This window comes from Anticarsia gemmatalis, chromosome 16, assembly GCF_050436995.1.
Source record: "Anticarsia gemmatalis isolate Benzon Research Colony breed Stoneville strain chromosome 16, ilAntGemm2 primary, whole genome shotgun sequence".
Classification (NCBI taxonomy): Eukaryota; Metazoa; Arthropoda; class Insecta; order Lepidoptera; family Erebidae; genus Anticarsia; species Anticarsia gemmatalis.
The window spans coordinates 4,190,067-4,206,412 of record NC_134760.1 but is presented as its reverse complement, the minus strand read 5'-3'; positions in this window follow the sequence as shown (position 1 = coordinate 4,206,412).

The following is a 16,346-nucleotide window of genomic DNA, read 5'->3' as shown; positions in this document are numbered from 1 at the left end:
TTTTTTTTAAATTTTAATGGTAAAACTACGTTTGCCGGGTCAGCTAGTTGCTTATAAAAAAATGCACATATTTTCCAGAATTACTTTCACAACTCTTCAGCTTTACTTGGAAGGAATTATTATGAATTTTAAATACATGGAAAATTGTGTCGTCGCATGTCGCGATATCATTCAAATGTTATGTATGGATTGTATGTTTGTGTGATCGAGGCGCGGGCGACGGCAGATGGCGAATCGTTCTTTTATGCGGGACGTATTCAATCAGGCGGGAGCGACGACAGGACAGCGTGGACATTACCAGGATATTTTAATATTTTGTGGGTTGTTAATGTGTTTATTTTTAAATGTAAGTCTTAGCTTCTTGATTTAATTTAATGACCAACGATGTTGTAATGTGGCAGTGATTTTGCACAAAATTTATGAAATCTGTTAAATAATGTTTATGTACCTTTTTTTGGATTCTTAGATTCACTTTTGGATTTAGAGTGATAGAAAAATCGTAGCTGTATTATACTAGGGACATTTTTTTTTTGGAATTTATATTTTATCTTATGCTATCTTCAATGATAATAAACTTTAATATGAAAATGTTTAGAGGAGCTACTTGAATATGAGGTAACCTCTTGTACTGTTATACTAAAACTCTGTGCAGAGTAAGATGAAAGGAACAAAATGTTCGAATAATTTAATTGTCTTAAAAACTGTTGATTCGAATTTAGTTAGGCCTTCAGTAATACGGCGAGTATAAAGAAAACCCGCCACTTTAGGATTTGCTTCACAAAACACTGTTAAAACACCGAAATAAATACAACATTATATCTTCGGACCAACTACCAACACGGCCAGTAGACTTATATCGCTCTACATTAAATAAAATCTAACGTCATATCCTTACTACACCCAACGTCAAGCTGGCATGTGCTCAAGAAACAATATCCCTTGTACGTAAGACGTCCCGAGTGGCGAGGGAGCTCGGTTCTCACGCTCGCCCCTCAGTGCTCCACACGTGGCACTGCTGCCACTACTGCCACCATAACACCTAATTATACGCACCACGTATACGTACTGTGTAAGTGTTGAAAGTTTTTGATAAACAAATCTAGGGGGAATATGGTCATTTTAATGAAAAGGATTTTAGGCAGTATCGTAATTGTTAGTCATCTTCTTATAAGATACGTAAATCAGGCCTAAATGTTTAACTTTGGTAGGAAAACTGAACACGGAAGAAAATCTCTTCTGAAATACTAGTCACAGTAACTTTCGTAGCTTTGACTATCATAAAATTCTTAAATAGACTTTATATAGTAAACTTTGATTCTTCGAGTGTTGCCTACTTTTAAAATAAGCCTGTTTCTTTGTCCCACTGCTGAGCAACGGAATTGCCAATATTTGGGTAAGCTAGGAAATTCATTAATGCTATGTAAATATGTTTAGGGATTATAAGTACTCCGTCAAAGCCTCTAATCAATGTACGCTTAGTATGATTACCCAGTCATTAAGATGAAAGATTTGTGTAAGTCTGCTATTTAGAAATAACTACCTATAATTATTCTAATTCTCAGATTATTATCCTTACGGGAGTTAGAAATGTAATAATTACTGTCTTTGCAAGCGTTAACTGTGTGCTAGATCTAAATGTTTAGACTAAAAGCTTATTATATTACCTGTATATAAGAAAATTAATGGCAAGCAATTGATTTACTGAAGGAATTTTTATTCATATGATTGGGTGTTGTCTGACTAACCAACTATAGGTATTATTGTTTGCTTACTATATTGTTCTTAGCTTGAGATTGCCAAAACTCGGGATTTTATTCTATGGAAGAACAATGGGAATCTATTTGAGTAAGTAAAGTACATCTTATTAAACCTAATTAATTCTACTTTTACGATCTCAACACGTGTGCATCCTAAGATTATGCGATTACATTAAAAAGCTTCAAGATCTCCAATCGTCAAAAGTTCAGTAGCCATATTTTAAAGAAATAAGTCAATAAACACTGTGTTTAATGCAACTGTATTAACATTTAAAGGCTTTCAAAATGTTAATATCAGACAAGTGCGGTCTAATTAAGTGTAGGAAGTGTGGCGATGGTATAGACTTGCTTTATTTTTATTTTATCATAGAACGAGGTGGCGGCTCTATCACTATGACGCTTTTGATTTTAATCGTTCGACTGCCAGTAGGTATTAGATTAGAGATAGTTGTTGCTTGCATTTTTAATGCTGTATGCTACTGTGGGATTGCTGTTGGTAGAAAGTGTTTGGCATTTTTTGTTTGTTAAAAGACAACTTTGTGACTGAGAATAAAAATTGTGTTGCTTGCAGCTATATACTTACAAAGGTTGATTTTATCGATTGAGCACTCGTAAATGCCAAAGTTTTGTTACATTTAGAAGCTAAATGTACGAATAATATTCAAAGAAAATAAAATTCCTATTGCCGCAATCTCTATACGCCGATAAAGTTGTAAAAAATTGATAACTATACGATGAATGAAACATGCCCGAAGTGCGTTGTGCAGTTATTTGGCTTTGCGCAACTTAATATGTACGTTTTTTATGCACTTTTGTCAGATTTCAAGGACAAAATGGAAGTGGTTTGGATATGATATAACCAGGCTTGTAAGGTTTCTTTCACACGCAAAAACTTTGGAGAAAGGATGTGATTTATTTTGGGAAGTTCTTTTCAATACTTATTTAATAATATTATAACCTTTCTCAATTTTGCGAGCAAGGTTTCGATGCAAAGGCTGTGTTTTGATGTTTTGTGTAATGACTTTCTTCTGTCCTTTAGATAGAGGCGCCTTAAAGAGTGTTAAAAAGTGATATTAAACTCGCCTGATAAAAAGTGTTATTAAACTCGGCGCTAGATAGATCTTTGATGCCAAAGATGTAACAAAAAGATTAAGTAATTCTATTTAAACTGCATGTTATATTAAAGAGTGTGTTTCTTTTAAGCTCATGTTCATACATTGCGCAATTACGCCCATTTTATCGCCATGTACTGGTCAAAGTATTCTTATAACAAAAAAAATAATGTTTGCAATAAACAACAGTTCACAATGTCTTTATGTCGCTTTCAGAATACATATTTATTATACGTACAAGCATTTTTATCTGTTTCGATTTCTCTCCACAATTGCAACTCATACATTTCAAACACAACTCATCGCCACAAAAAATAACACGTTCAATTTGAAGTACTATCTTCATTTCAATACTGTTTTATGACTGTATTGATATCTCATTGCACTTAGTCTTTCATTTGACTCCAGTCTTCCACGAAACGAAGAGCACCAACTCACATTTACATCCTAAGCAAAAACGAACTTTAACTACACGTACTAAAGTATACTTTGCATCGTATATTGTTGTTTTTAAGTGGTTCTTGCAGCATGTTAAAGCGATAAGTGACAACACCTGTCCACTTTTCCCACACGGGAACGGATGTCGCCTGTCAAGTTATCTGAAAACATATACGTAAGTCTCGGAACACCTACGTTAGTGTTAAATGAAACGCATTTATTGCTGCCGTTATGTGATTTGTAAGAATGACGTAATTGTCAGGATTTGTACGGAGTATTGTTTAGTTATTAGAGGTTTCTGTATTTTTATTATGATGGTGTGGCTTGGTTTGATTGTCAATGAAATGCGTAGTATTGTTTATCTTTATCTTAATATTCGTAGGAGAGAAGCAAATCGACGGGCCTCTATAGTTATGTTTAGTCTTAGATATTTTTCACGTGACCGCATATATTATGGTTAAGTTCTTAATTTTAGCAGTTTAAAGATTTAGTGGAAGAGTGTTTAGGACTCAATTTTTAAGAGTTAATCTTTCATAATGAGACTCATATTTCTTAATAACCAGTTTAGGAAATACTGACTGACTGAATAGCTTCACTGATTACGCGTTTAAGATTTCTCCGTGATCAAATTACGAGATCATTAATAACAATTTTTAATTACTATTTCTACTGCATATAAAACGAAACGATTAATAACTCTTAAATGCCAATACCTGGTCTAAATCTCGAAGCTCATCAGAAGAGAACAATCAAAACAATATCATTAACTTTCGGTAAACAACAGGTGTATGTAATTGATTGTTTAGTTTTAAATGCGTGGCTCTGGACCACCCAGCTATCGGCATGAACATAAATCATCTACGGAAGCTGTTCTCCAATGCTATGCGACTAAATATGGACAATTAATTAAATGTTGATGTTTTATTGGACCTTCTCTTTAATTTGAATCGTCAGGCTCATTCTTGATTGTGTAATGACTGTTCTTGTGTTTAATTAGAACGTAGAGCAAGAAGAACTATCTAAAAAATCTAGAGAAAACTATGCATGAACTAGCTTTTGTTTCGCTAATTTCGGTTGCATAGTGAAATGAAACATTACATGAGATTTACTTTGTTATTGATGAATTGTGGGTGTATTTAGGAAACCTCTGAGTTCACTTTTGGGTATTACTTTATACATCATGCCTGCTGCATGATGTATAAAGAAATACCCAAAAGTGTACCCGATTACCTTACGGGCTACAGGTAAGTAGCCCGTAAGGTACCTAATCGATATTGTAAAAGTACTGTTTGCCGAAACTGCTCAAAACTCCAAAAAACAATACAATCATTTCATAAAGACTCACATTTATAGCATCAGGAAATACTGAAAATGTAAAAGCGACGATGACCGCATCGTCGCTAATTAAATTTTATACAGGAGTTTATTATTTAAATAGAACTCCAAAACGTTATTTCATTTTTGAGCGATTTCTGATAATCAGTTTTACATTATTAGTTTCTTCCAGATCCGCATGCAACACTGACTTTCAAAATAGAATGCGTGGGAGTTCCTTTAAATTATGTAAGGATTATTTTAAAACACTACTTACATATTAAAGAAAAAAAGCAGCAACTGGTGGACGGAATGATTCTTGGGGTTATTCGTTTGGAGAACACAATCAACGATATAGGTTAACGGACATCGGAAAAGGAGGAGGTTCTACTTTACGCTATTTTAAGTTGATTTAAGATGATTCTTCAGATGCGGTATTTTGCTTAAGCATTTTAGATTAATAAGTTCTAAGTTAATAAATGTCTTAATAAACCTTATGAAGTTATGAGTAATCTCGTGATTTTCTAATCCGATGGCAGCTGTTTCGGTAATCTTATATCCGTTGAAACTGGATTTTTAATCACAAACTGTTCACTTACATGTTGTAAACTCTTCGTTGAGCCCGGCTTTACGGCGTAATATTAGTTTTAAATTAATATTATTACCATATTAACCATACCACCGACTGTATATACTTTCATCCTTAAAAGTCTACGAATAAGGATCAGTTTCCTTTGCTTTTGATATACACAAGTGATGTTTTTAACACGGTTTTTCTTTAAAAATATATCGAACTTCCTCCCGAGTCCATCCAATTTGTCTTCCTAGATAGAGCCCACATATAAATCGTTTTAATAGGCGCAGTAAATAATCTGTTCGTAATCTCTAATTAATACGATTAACTACTATGTCTGTGTCGGTTGTGAACGCAATGAACTTAATGTGACAAGTCTGGATTGCGCTCACAATATTAACGCGTTTGTATGAATTACTACATTTAAAGTAACTTAGCGGTCACTGATTAAATAGGAATGTTAATTCTGAAATATATGGCTGTGAAATATTGTCTCTATTTTATAAAAAAATGCCTTAGTAAACCTGTAGTTCGGGTAATTTAGTTTACGTTGTGTTTTTCGTTGACAGATATGTAGTTTAAAACTTAATTGGTACATAAAAATATAATATACAAAATGAAAAAATAATCGATGAATTAATTTTCGATTGTAATTTGCTCTAGTAACAGTTTGTATTAGTCATATCGTGATGTTATATGCCTTATAGCCTTACTCAATAAATGAACTCTTCAACACAAAAATATTTTTTCAATTCGTATCATTAGTGTCTAAGATTAGCGTATTTAAACAAGCGAACAAACAAACTCTCCAGCTTTACAATACTAGTATAAATATATGAAAAGAACACTGATCATAATATGTTATACATTGTATCTGAGCCCGATCAATGCTAAAGAGACAGTTGTCAATTGAATTAGTGGCCACGGTCGTTCCCAACATCGAACATCGCCAACAATTTAATTGCAATTACAATCTTGCTTCAATTGCGTCTGCAAATCAGATTGAATTATACCTCGTTGGTAGGGCTATCTTCGTTTGAGAACCACGTCGCTATAGATTTAAACTCTACTTATGTTATATTTATGTAACGTGTTAAACATTGAATGCTATTAATTTTACCACTAATTTTTGGAAGCTCAATCATGAACAGATATTTAAGCACATTGAAGTGAGCGATATTTTCATAATTTTTCTATGAAGTGCAAGGGCACAATTTCTTATATTTAAGAAGTAACGAAACGCTTCTTTTTCTTTCTTATCCCCGGTATCTGAGGTTCATTTAGCGGTGGTTTATCTATTCAAAAGCGTTTTTTTTACATGAGTTTAAACGCTATTGAATAGATGAACTACCGCTAAATCTACTCAGAAACCGGTAGTTAATCAACTAATGTTTGACTAGACAAACAGTCACATAACACTGTTTCTTTATTTCATTGCCAACCCTCATTCTTAGTCATCACCATCCTGCAATCACGACAATTGTCAACTTACGATGGATGGATTGTGCATTGAAACAAATGAATCGTCGTAAAACAAGCTGTTGTGCGATCGTTAAACCAAGCCTAATGATGCGTAATGCAGTCATGCTTACAATCACTTGGCAGGGGAGAGTCAAGTGATAGAAACTTGCATCACCATCAAATATGAGAAAGAAAAATATTGTCATTGAATAGCTATTGACTTTTCTAGTGAAAGTTTCTCTTGTTTGTGGAAATGGTGATGACTTTATCAAACATCGCAATTTCCTATACTACAACTATAGTTTTTAATGCCTTTTTTGCCGTCATCGTGTTCTTATAGGCCCAGAGGTAGTAATTATTTAGGAGTAATACTATAGGTAATATATAGGTACATATTATTTTAGCAACGTGAGACGTTATTGCCTTCATTAATGTCATAAAATTTTATGATTAATCCATCATTAACAACGTATTTTATATAAAATTTGCCTCAACTATAACAATCGCAATTCGTCATAAGCGCGTTTTCGAATAGTATCCATAGCCAACCGAAGTCCGTAATGACCACATTAGTAGCACAAAAAGTGACTAATTCCAAATACCTACTAGTAGTTACTGTGGGTACGTGTGGTAAATGTATGCAAAAACGCAATATGCACGGGAATTATTCACGGACACGCGTAGTTCAGTCGGATTGTCGACAATAAGTCACACGTCGGTACGGACTCCATGTTTGATGGGTGACCGGGACAGTTTCTTGATAAAAGTTTTGTTTAAATATAAGTCTTGTTTGAGAATCGCGCGTTTTACTTAGTATTGTGATGCAATTCTGATTTTGTATTAGGTCAAATTCAATCATTGGGTTACCTACAAAACCGTGTTCAATACTTTATATTGGTTTCATGCTTGTATTTAATTTAACTGCAATTTATACACACAAATATTGTATATATCTTTATATCTGGCGTTTGTAGATTAACTAATCACCTAACCTAACTCAGACCAGATTATTATTTTTATATGAAAATGGTCCTTTATATCTATCGAATTCGGTTACTTTGTGCTTCAAGATCATACCCAATAATTCTCCGTCCAGAGAAAGGTGACTCCATAGAAACCTGAATGGACTATCCGCAAACATCTCATGGTAACCCTACATGCAGATGATGCTTCTTACCGCCCAATCGTTCCCATAGGTCGGCACAGGTGTCAAACAGCCGCGGGGCCAATTTAAATCGCATTAACATGATAACTCAATTGTATGCGGAATATCACAAGGATCTATGAAAATCGCATTGTGAAGAATATACAAGACTAGAAGAATAGTAGATATTTTGATGCTATGATTGAGTGCCTTATATCTCCATTTTATTATTAGAAACCAAATGATTTAACGTTGTGTATAATAAAATGATAATTTTATGTAATACATCTTTTGATACCACCATTATATTTTTCTTACTGAAAACTTCATAAGAAATGTACCTATATATAACTGCTGGGAAACTGGTACCAAGTAAATGTAAACGAATTAGCTAAATACATAAGTAATTTAACCCATTTATTACGTACAAATTATTTTATCTAAATAAATAGTCGTTAGCAGATCCGGTCGTTAACCTTTTAGCCTTATCTTTATTTCACACTAAAGTATAATAAAGTATTATAATATCAATATAATCGATGGTGATTTGCCACATCCTCGATACATCGTAGCTTGGGAGGAAACCCGACGTTACTTATGGTAATGTGACTATTAAGACTGATTTAAATGTTAGTCCTGGTGCCCTGAGGCAATTTGTCCAATAAAGGGCTAGCCGTAACTACAAACATCACTCCTACTAATATAATGACATTATTATACCACTTTTCTTTACGCTACGATTAGATTAGCATTTTCTTATGTATTGCGAATTGTAGAAGACATTATGGTAATAGACTTTTATGGATTTAAGGACGATTTTTCTATCGTTAGGTACATTACATCGTGTGACAACTTGGACAGATTCTGGACTAGCGAATAAGTCAATTTTTTTTCAAGGAATTTTGGCCTTTGGTGACACAGAAAACACATAAACGTGATTGTAGGTGCGCAATCTGATGGGTCATCTATAAAATTCAGTACATTAACCTTCTTATAACCAAGTGTGTTTACTGTGTAGGCAGAATTAATGCCTAAGCACGCGTTTGTTTTCTATTGTAATATTGGAATCAGATATAGATAAATGAGAGTTAATAATATTAACGTTAAGTAGGACCAATTATCCAAAAGCCAAATATTATTCTGAAATAGTTACTTCAATTTTCAGAGCTATCAAACTCAGCAAGTACAAGCCAGAAAGTGCCATCTTAAGGATTTTTAATAAGGTAGGTACAGGGATATAAAAATATAAATAGTAAAAATCAATGTTACAAGTTACCTACTAAGAAATTATTATGACTAGGTATAGGAAAAATATAAATAGTAGAAAAAAATAGAACAATATAAGAAATAGTTTCGCTATTTTCCAGGTAGTTAACAGTTTAAATGAGACTTTGACTGAATTATTACAATATTTATAGCTTTTCTTACCTCAAAACGTTTTGAAATAGTGAATTTTTATCCTTGTAACAATAAAGTTTGTCCTGCTATAAAAATATGCCACCGCTTCAGGCATATTCACAACACAATTTTTTTTCATTTATTTAATATGCATATAAGATCATCTCAATTTTATTATGCAAAGCATGACCAAACTTTAACTGCTATGTAAATAATAGTTGATCGATAAAGATCGGTACCAATTGTGTTCTTGTATACAGCCTCTTTTATATTTACGAACGTTTATTTAAGTTGTTTCGCTTAAGGCTCCAATTAGTGGGCAGGTTCATTGTGAATGTCAAGGCTGTGCTAATTACTTGTAGGTTTGGTTCATATTATTAAGGACTACGTAGGCAGTGTAGGCACCAATCTCAGATTCTTTTAAATGTATTTATTTACGGTCGAATATAATATATGAGGAAGATACCGCTATACTGTACCGTCCTTCATGTTGCCACTGCCGTTTTGTACGCATTAGTATCATGAAAAATTAAAAAATAAAACAAAATTGATTTGAGGTCATTAGTAGTGTTGTCTAATCCTTAGCTTTAAATTGCTTTATTTCACGAGAATGTATATTATAGGTTCTTACCTATAATAACGCACATCGACCTACAACTTTATTATATTCTACACAACTTGAAGACCATGCCACTAAGTAAGTAAAACCTTGAACTTTCCAACAATAAGATTAATTAAGACGATTATTACGACCTTAAATCAAGTGGAATCTTCAGAAATATTGAATAATATCAATTAAAAGTATTTCTTTCCTCTTTATAAATAGATGGACAGGTCTACAATGACTGTGTGTCCGTCAAGACTACGTTTTTGGTGTTGCCTCACGTTCGGTGCGATTGTTGCAACCGTGCAGAGCCGCGGCGACGCTCTCCATCATCTCATAATTACATCTCTTATTATACGGTACTTTTGTATTTATACGGTTCCGTATTGGATTGTGTATCCGGTGATTGTAGTTTTAGAAACGTTAGTCTCAATTATTGAGTCCTATTTCATTTGTTAAAAAATGAACACATCATCTGTGGCGGTGGTGCAGTGGTTAAGGTCGCCATGCCGCTACCATTGCGTCGAGAGGTCGTGGGTTCGATTCACAAACGGAACAATTATTTATGTGATCTACAAGTAATTGTATCAGTCTGATTGTACTTTCTGTTCGACGTTTGTATGTTTGTAAAAGTCCCTGCGACACAAGAGCAAGTTTTAGTGTAGAAGTTGTGTTTCTTTTAAACTCGGAAAATAACTCAAACATACATACAAGTGTAAATGAAAAAATGAATAAATAGGATGGATACGATGAAAGTGATCTATGTCTGGTAAATAATCAGAGCCTAACACAATCATAATAATACGACCTAATAATACATAAGAACAATGTCTAATAGAGAAACAATAGTCTTTGGCGGTACGCAATTTAAATTTATGAAAAGTGGACAAAATATAGTCGATTTGAGAACAACCTCCTTTTTCTAAAGTCGATTAAAATGTTTCAGAGATAATATGTAAATGTAGATATCAAATGATTATGTTATAATAACGTTATGCAATAAAACAGACCAAATAAATGTCACATTATTTGTGATCAACATTAAAATATACGAATTATGCAGTTAGATTTATTTAAAGAACCTGATTTAGCTGGAGCGTGTGAAATTTTATCAGAATGTCAAAGGTCAAGCCACTAATCATGATATATTGCTGTATGAAAGCTTATACAAATCTCTGTTTCTAGATATTATTAATTTAAATGTAATGTATGTATTACATGTATGTATTCGCGGCATTACTCGCGAGTATTTACAATGGTGTGATGTTTTGTATTTGTATGTATCTATACTAATATTATAAAGCTGAAGAGTTTGTTTGTTTGTTTGAACGCGCTAATCTCAGGAACTACTGATTTGAAAAATTTTTTGAGTGTTAGATACCCCATTAATCAAGGAAGGTTATAGGCTATATATCATCACGCTACAACCAATAGGAGCAGAGTACCACTAAAAAATGTTACAAAAACGGGGAAAAAATTGACGCATTCTCTCTTATGTGACGCAAGCAAAGTTGCGCGGGTCACGTAGTTAAATATATATGTATATTGTAGAATAATATCACATCTATTATACGCGAAGTTTTAGGCAGAGGTGTTTGACGTAGGAACATTCCAGTTTCGCCGTTAACGATGTTAGTCTCATGCAATAGAGAGCGAATCTCTTGCCACGGCTTGCTCATACAGATAGTTATATTTTCTAGTGATATTAAAATATTAATATGTGAATTTTCATTACTAAATGTATTTAAAGAATCTGCAAAATATATTCAACAGTTTTAAATATAAAACAATAAAAAAGCAAATTAGTCACCCAAGATTTTCGCACAGATAAACTTATTTTTAGTTTCCACAGCGGTTTTTACGACAATATTCAGCAAAAAACTCACCTAAAAAAATATATAACGTATATTTTTAATGTAAACAATATAAAAAGCACGTGTCGTAATGTAAATTTGCATGTGTGTATTAAATGTAACATGTCTGTGTACACGTGTCGTCGTCAAGGAAGTTCTGAGAACCGTGTCACTCGACTCTGCACTGTTTCGGAACGTAATACCTACTTTAACGTAATGAAATATTGATTTCCGTATTTCGTTTTATTAAGTAAGTTTTAATTTCGTGTGAATTTAAGACGTTAAAGTTTGAGACTTCGCGAAGTTTCGCACTGAGAAAAGTAATGCAAATTGCATTTTACTTATGTGTCTGCTCATTACTAATGGATGCAGGCTCATTTTGCTCTAACGGTCCTAGGGAAAAATGTTGACAAGTCCTCTCAGGTCAGATGACCAGTAATGAGAATAATTTGGATATACCAAAGAATAAGTTACTTCAATAGATAACATCATCGTTTTCACACCATACTTACAAATCGTCATTCAGTTACTAAAACGGCTACGTCGGCTATAATATATTTTATCTACATAAAATTCTCAAGATTTTAGCATTTTAGCTACAAAAACTACGTAAAGTAATTCCAAAAAAGTATTACAAAAAGTAGGAAATTCATTAAGTGAAAAAGTAATTTTGAGCCTGACTGCGTTTTAGTATATCAGCAAAAACTAACTGGATTTTTCGCCTATCATTGGCAAGTTTTGGGTGAATTTTACGTTCATTAAATTTGAGAATAAACTTAATTTTTGAAGCCGTGACATGCTAAACTATGAAAATAATCTTTTTTGTGGAAATCGCCATCATTTACAAGATACAAAAAGATTTTTTAAACGGTTTCACACGAGATTTATAAAACGATAAAACAGCTTCCTCATCATTATCACTTGCGAAATAAATAACGATAAGTTATCTTATCAGGTTGAGAAATTCACCTTATTCAAAGCAACAATTTAACAGATACTAAATTGTAATTTGCATATCGACGACGTATCGGCGTGGAATCGCAACAAACGGTATCGGACATAAATTCAAAGTGTCATCGATACATTGCCAATTTGGCGCTCCATACAAATAGTGAGCCAGTTCATACGACGACGGTGTCGCCGCCGCGCCGCTACGGCATCGATTTCAAACGAACGATAACGTTGTGAGTATATCGGTTGACTTAAAAGTGCCGCCAAGTAATCTATTGTCGCCTTCCCGTTCGAGATCAATTGTTCTCAACTTTCAATCAATCTCATTATGTCGAGCTTTGATATTGTAATTTAAGAGGTCCGGCTTTCGAGATATAATTGCGAGTTCTAATTAAACGTTGAAGGATTAACCTCCGGTTGAAGGTACATTTAGCGGTAGTTTATCCATTTAATAATGGTAAAACTCATATAAAAAACACAGTTTTGGTAAAAAATTAAAATGTTACTCAGAAATCGGGCATGAGTTGTATTTCATTCTTGCTGCCATCCTTGAAAACATCTTGATCAGCGCAAAGAAGAAAAAAAATATTTACAGTCTTCATCAAAAAGTCATTAGAAATAATTAACAGAACAAGAAAAGACACACATTTTCATCTATTACAAATCATCCGTCAATCTATTTCAGTGTCGATAGCAATAGTCGCTATACAAACTCCCGCTAGTATACTGATAAGGCTACGAGTATCTTAAAAGTATAACCGACGGCATACTGTTGAAAGTCGTACAGATACATCAGCTACCGTGTTTTGGCTAAATCTGACAGGCGGACCTTCAACCGGTTCCAATTTTTTCTAACGTGTCCAATTTCACACGTCCGCGTTAAGTGAACGAACGCCAATAACAGTCCAATATCCTGTAAAGTAATTACTATTGGAACTCGAATTTACATACACACATCATTATGAAAATTAGACCTTGGAGCTGATGGAAAATATATATATGTCTCGTATATTGAGTGTATGGTTTATGGCGATAATGATTTTATTGTTATTATCACGTTAAGAGTTTTATGAGAATTTATTTTTAAACTAATAAGCTTCGTTGATAGTGTCTGTTAGTGCCTATAGTATAAGGTAGGTAAGTTTTACCGTAGAAGAGTTGAATAAGTTTTGCGGTTTCAATAGAATTTCAGTGTCAACAATTTCTTACACTTTAACATATTCTTTAGTTTGCAGCTTATAAAATAGAATTTAGGTTAGTCAGTATTCAGCTGAGATTTTCAGCATCGACTTAACCTCGAACTACAGTTGCTTAAGTTCTGAAGATATTTCTGTTAAAATAACAGCAAATTCTACAAAAATTGTACGAATACTTCTATTGTTTAATGTTTCGAAACGTTACACAACGGAGCAAAGGAGTTTTTTAATATACTTTGTTAACTAAATTAGTATTTATGCATTCACCGCTTTTGTCTAAATATTGCCAATAGCATTATCTAGTGGTGTTGCAGTCATAATTTGCTTAACAAAACAAATAATAGCTGAAAAAAGGTTGGCTTTGTCGTACAAATTACACGGGCGGTTTATTTTAGTGTTGTGCGCACTTTTATTGCATAATTTCTATTGTGTTTTCCATTAGAATTTCTAAATATTCATTGAAAATGTATATTATCATTTAAAAAACACTTCTTTATTTTTTGCAATTGAAATGTTTTATTTATTTTCGATAAATCGACTACTTACAAATTAACTCTTTTAAAATTTTCTTCTAATAAGTAGTAAGTACTGTTTAGTTTTATGTGAAATACAAATCAGAATTCATTTAGAATATGTGTATTTGTAGCTGTACGTATGCTTTGATTAACTTTGCGTATCTGAACAAAACAACGACCCGCTGTAAAGATAGTAAAGAAGGCGAATAGTTAAAACACTTACCCGGTTTCTGAGGTATCTAGCGTAGCGTTAGCGGTAGCGTTTTATTTCAAATAAATTTAAACGCTATTGAATAGATAAACTACCGCTAAATGTACTCAGAAACCGATCATAAGGTAGTTAAGGAGTGCAGCTGATGGAGACATAACAACCACGACACGTACTCAATATTGAAGATTATTAGAACTGTTGTCCACCGGCCCTTAATCTTTCTCAGATAGCTCATAGAAAGTGACATTAACACTTTCCATGATAACATCTTTAAACCTTTACATAACGAACTGGTTACACAAATATAGTTCAACTACTGGAAGCTCTTACCAATTAGACGACTCTTTATATGTTTACACGAAATACCTTTAAGAAAATAGCCAGTATACATATTCATAATGTACGGGAGATGTCTTAAATAACAAATACGTAATAGGTTAAAAGAAATGGTTGAGGTTAAGTAGTTAATTAAGTTTTGTTTGGAATGTAACCGGAGTATTATGGAGATAAAACAACTCTTTTAGACTGTGGTTTGTTTTATGTAAGAATGTTTAGCATAATACTCTAAACTGCACTAAATACTTTAGAATGTAATTCTACCACGGTTACATCGTGATAATAACGATTTTGATTAATGTGTTCTTCGTAATTGGTGTAATGTCTTTTTATTTTTAATTCTGCACAAATCATTGTAAGCTGTGAAGAAACCTCAAGGAAATAAATAAATAAATAATTATGAAATTTATCTATCTATATAATAGATCAAACCTTAATTTTGCCTCCACGGCTGAAATACGAAAGGGCTTACCTACAAATATTATTATAATAATATGTAAGGACACTAGTATTCAAGGATCTGAATTTATGTTAACTAGGCTTAAGATAAATAAACTTGTAAAAAACTCTGTGATTGGTAATTAAAGATTTTTATTTTTATTTTTTTTTATAATAAGAGGCTCTATCATTACTTCCTTATTTTTATCACAATCTTCAAATAAATATAGATGCTGAATAATAACATCAATATAATTAAAGTTCTTATTATTTTTCTAATTGAGTTACTTTAGTATAAAATACAGAACAAAATTTTCAGATAGAAATAATAATTAACAAAATGAAGGTGAGAAAAATTCGACTTATCGTAGTAACTTTCGCAAAGTTGACGGGAGTCCTGATTAATTTGGTGCAGTAGAGTGTGATCAAAGTTCTTATATTACAGCCTGAGAAGTCTGAGAACTCACGGTACCTAAGTTACGCACACGTTGCTCAAATTGACACCCAACGAGCTTGTGCGACAATTACGCAGTAACATTCAATCACTAATTGGTTTTCTTGATTATTAATTACTATTGACTTAAGATTGCTATTGCAATTTGTAACCGACTTCAAAAAAAGGAGGAGGTTCCATTCAACTGTATTTTGTATAAAATAGAATGCCTATTATTGGGTTATTCACCAACTCGACACGAGAGACTGGACACATGTGTGTCCAGCTAGTGAAATTCAAAATGAGTACTACTATATATTTCGTCATGTGGACGCCTTAATTTGTCGAGAATTCGGGTAAAATACATACGTGTGTCCAGTCTCTCGTGTCGAGTTTCTGAATAACCCCTATTATTAGAATTTTGCAACAGAACTATTTTTGTATTCATGTAGGTTTTAGGTCGTCCGTAATATTATCAATAATGCTGACCATAATTTGAATTATGTTTATTACCATAGCAATTAATTGTGTTCAGTGTTAAACGGTTTGATGAATTGCAATCAGCTAATTGCAGTCTCAAATACTTCTTGTAATGATTGACGTCAATAATA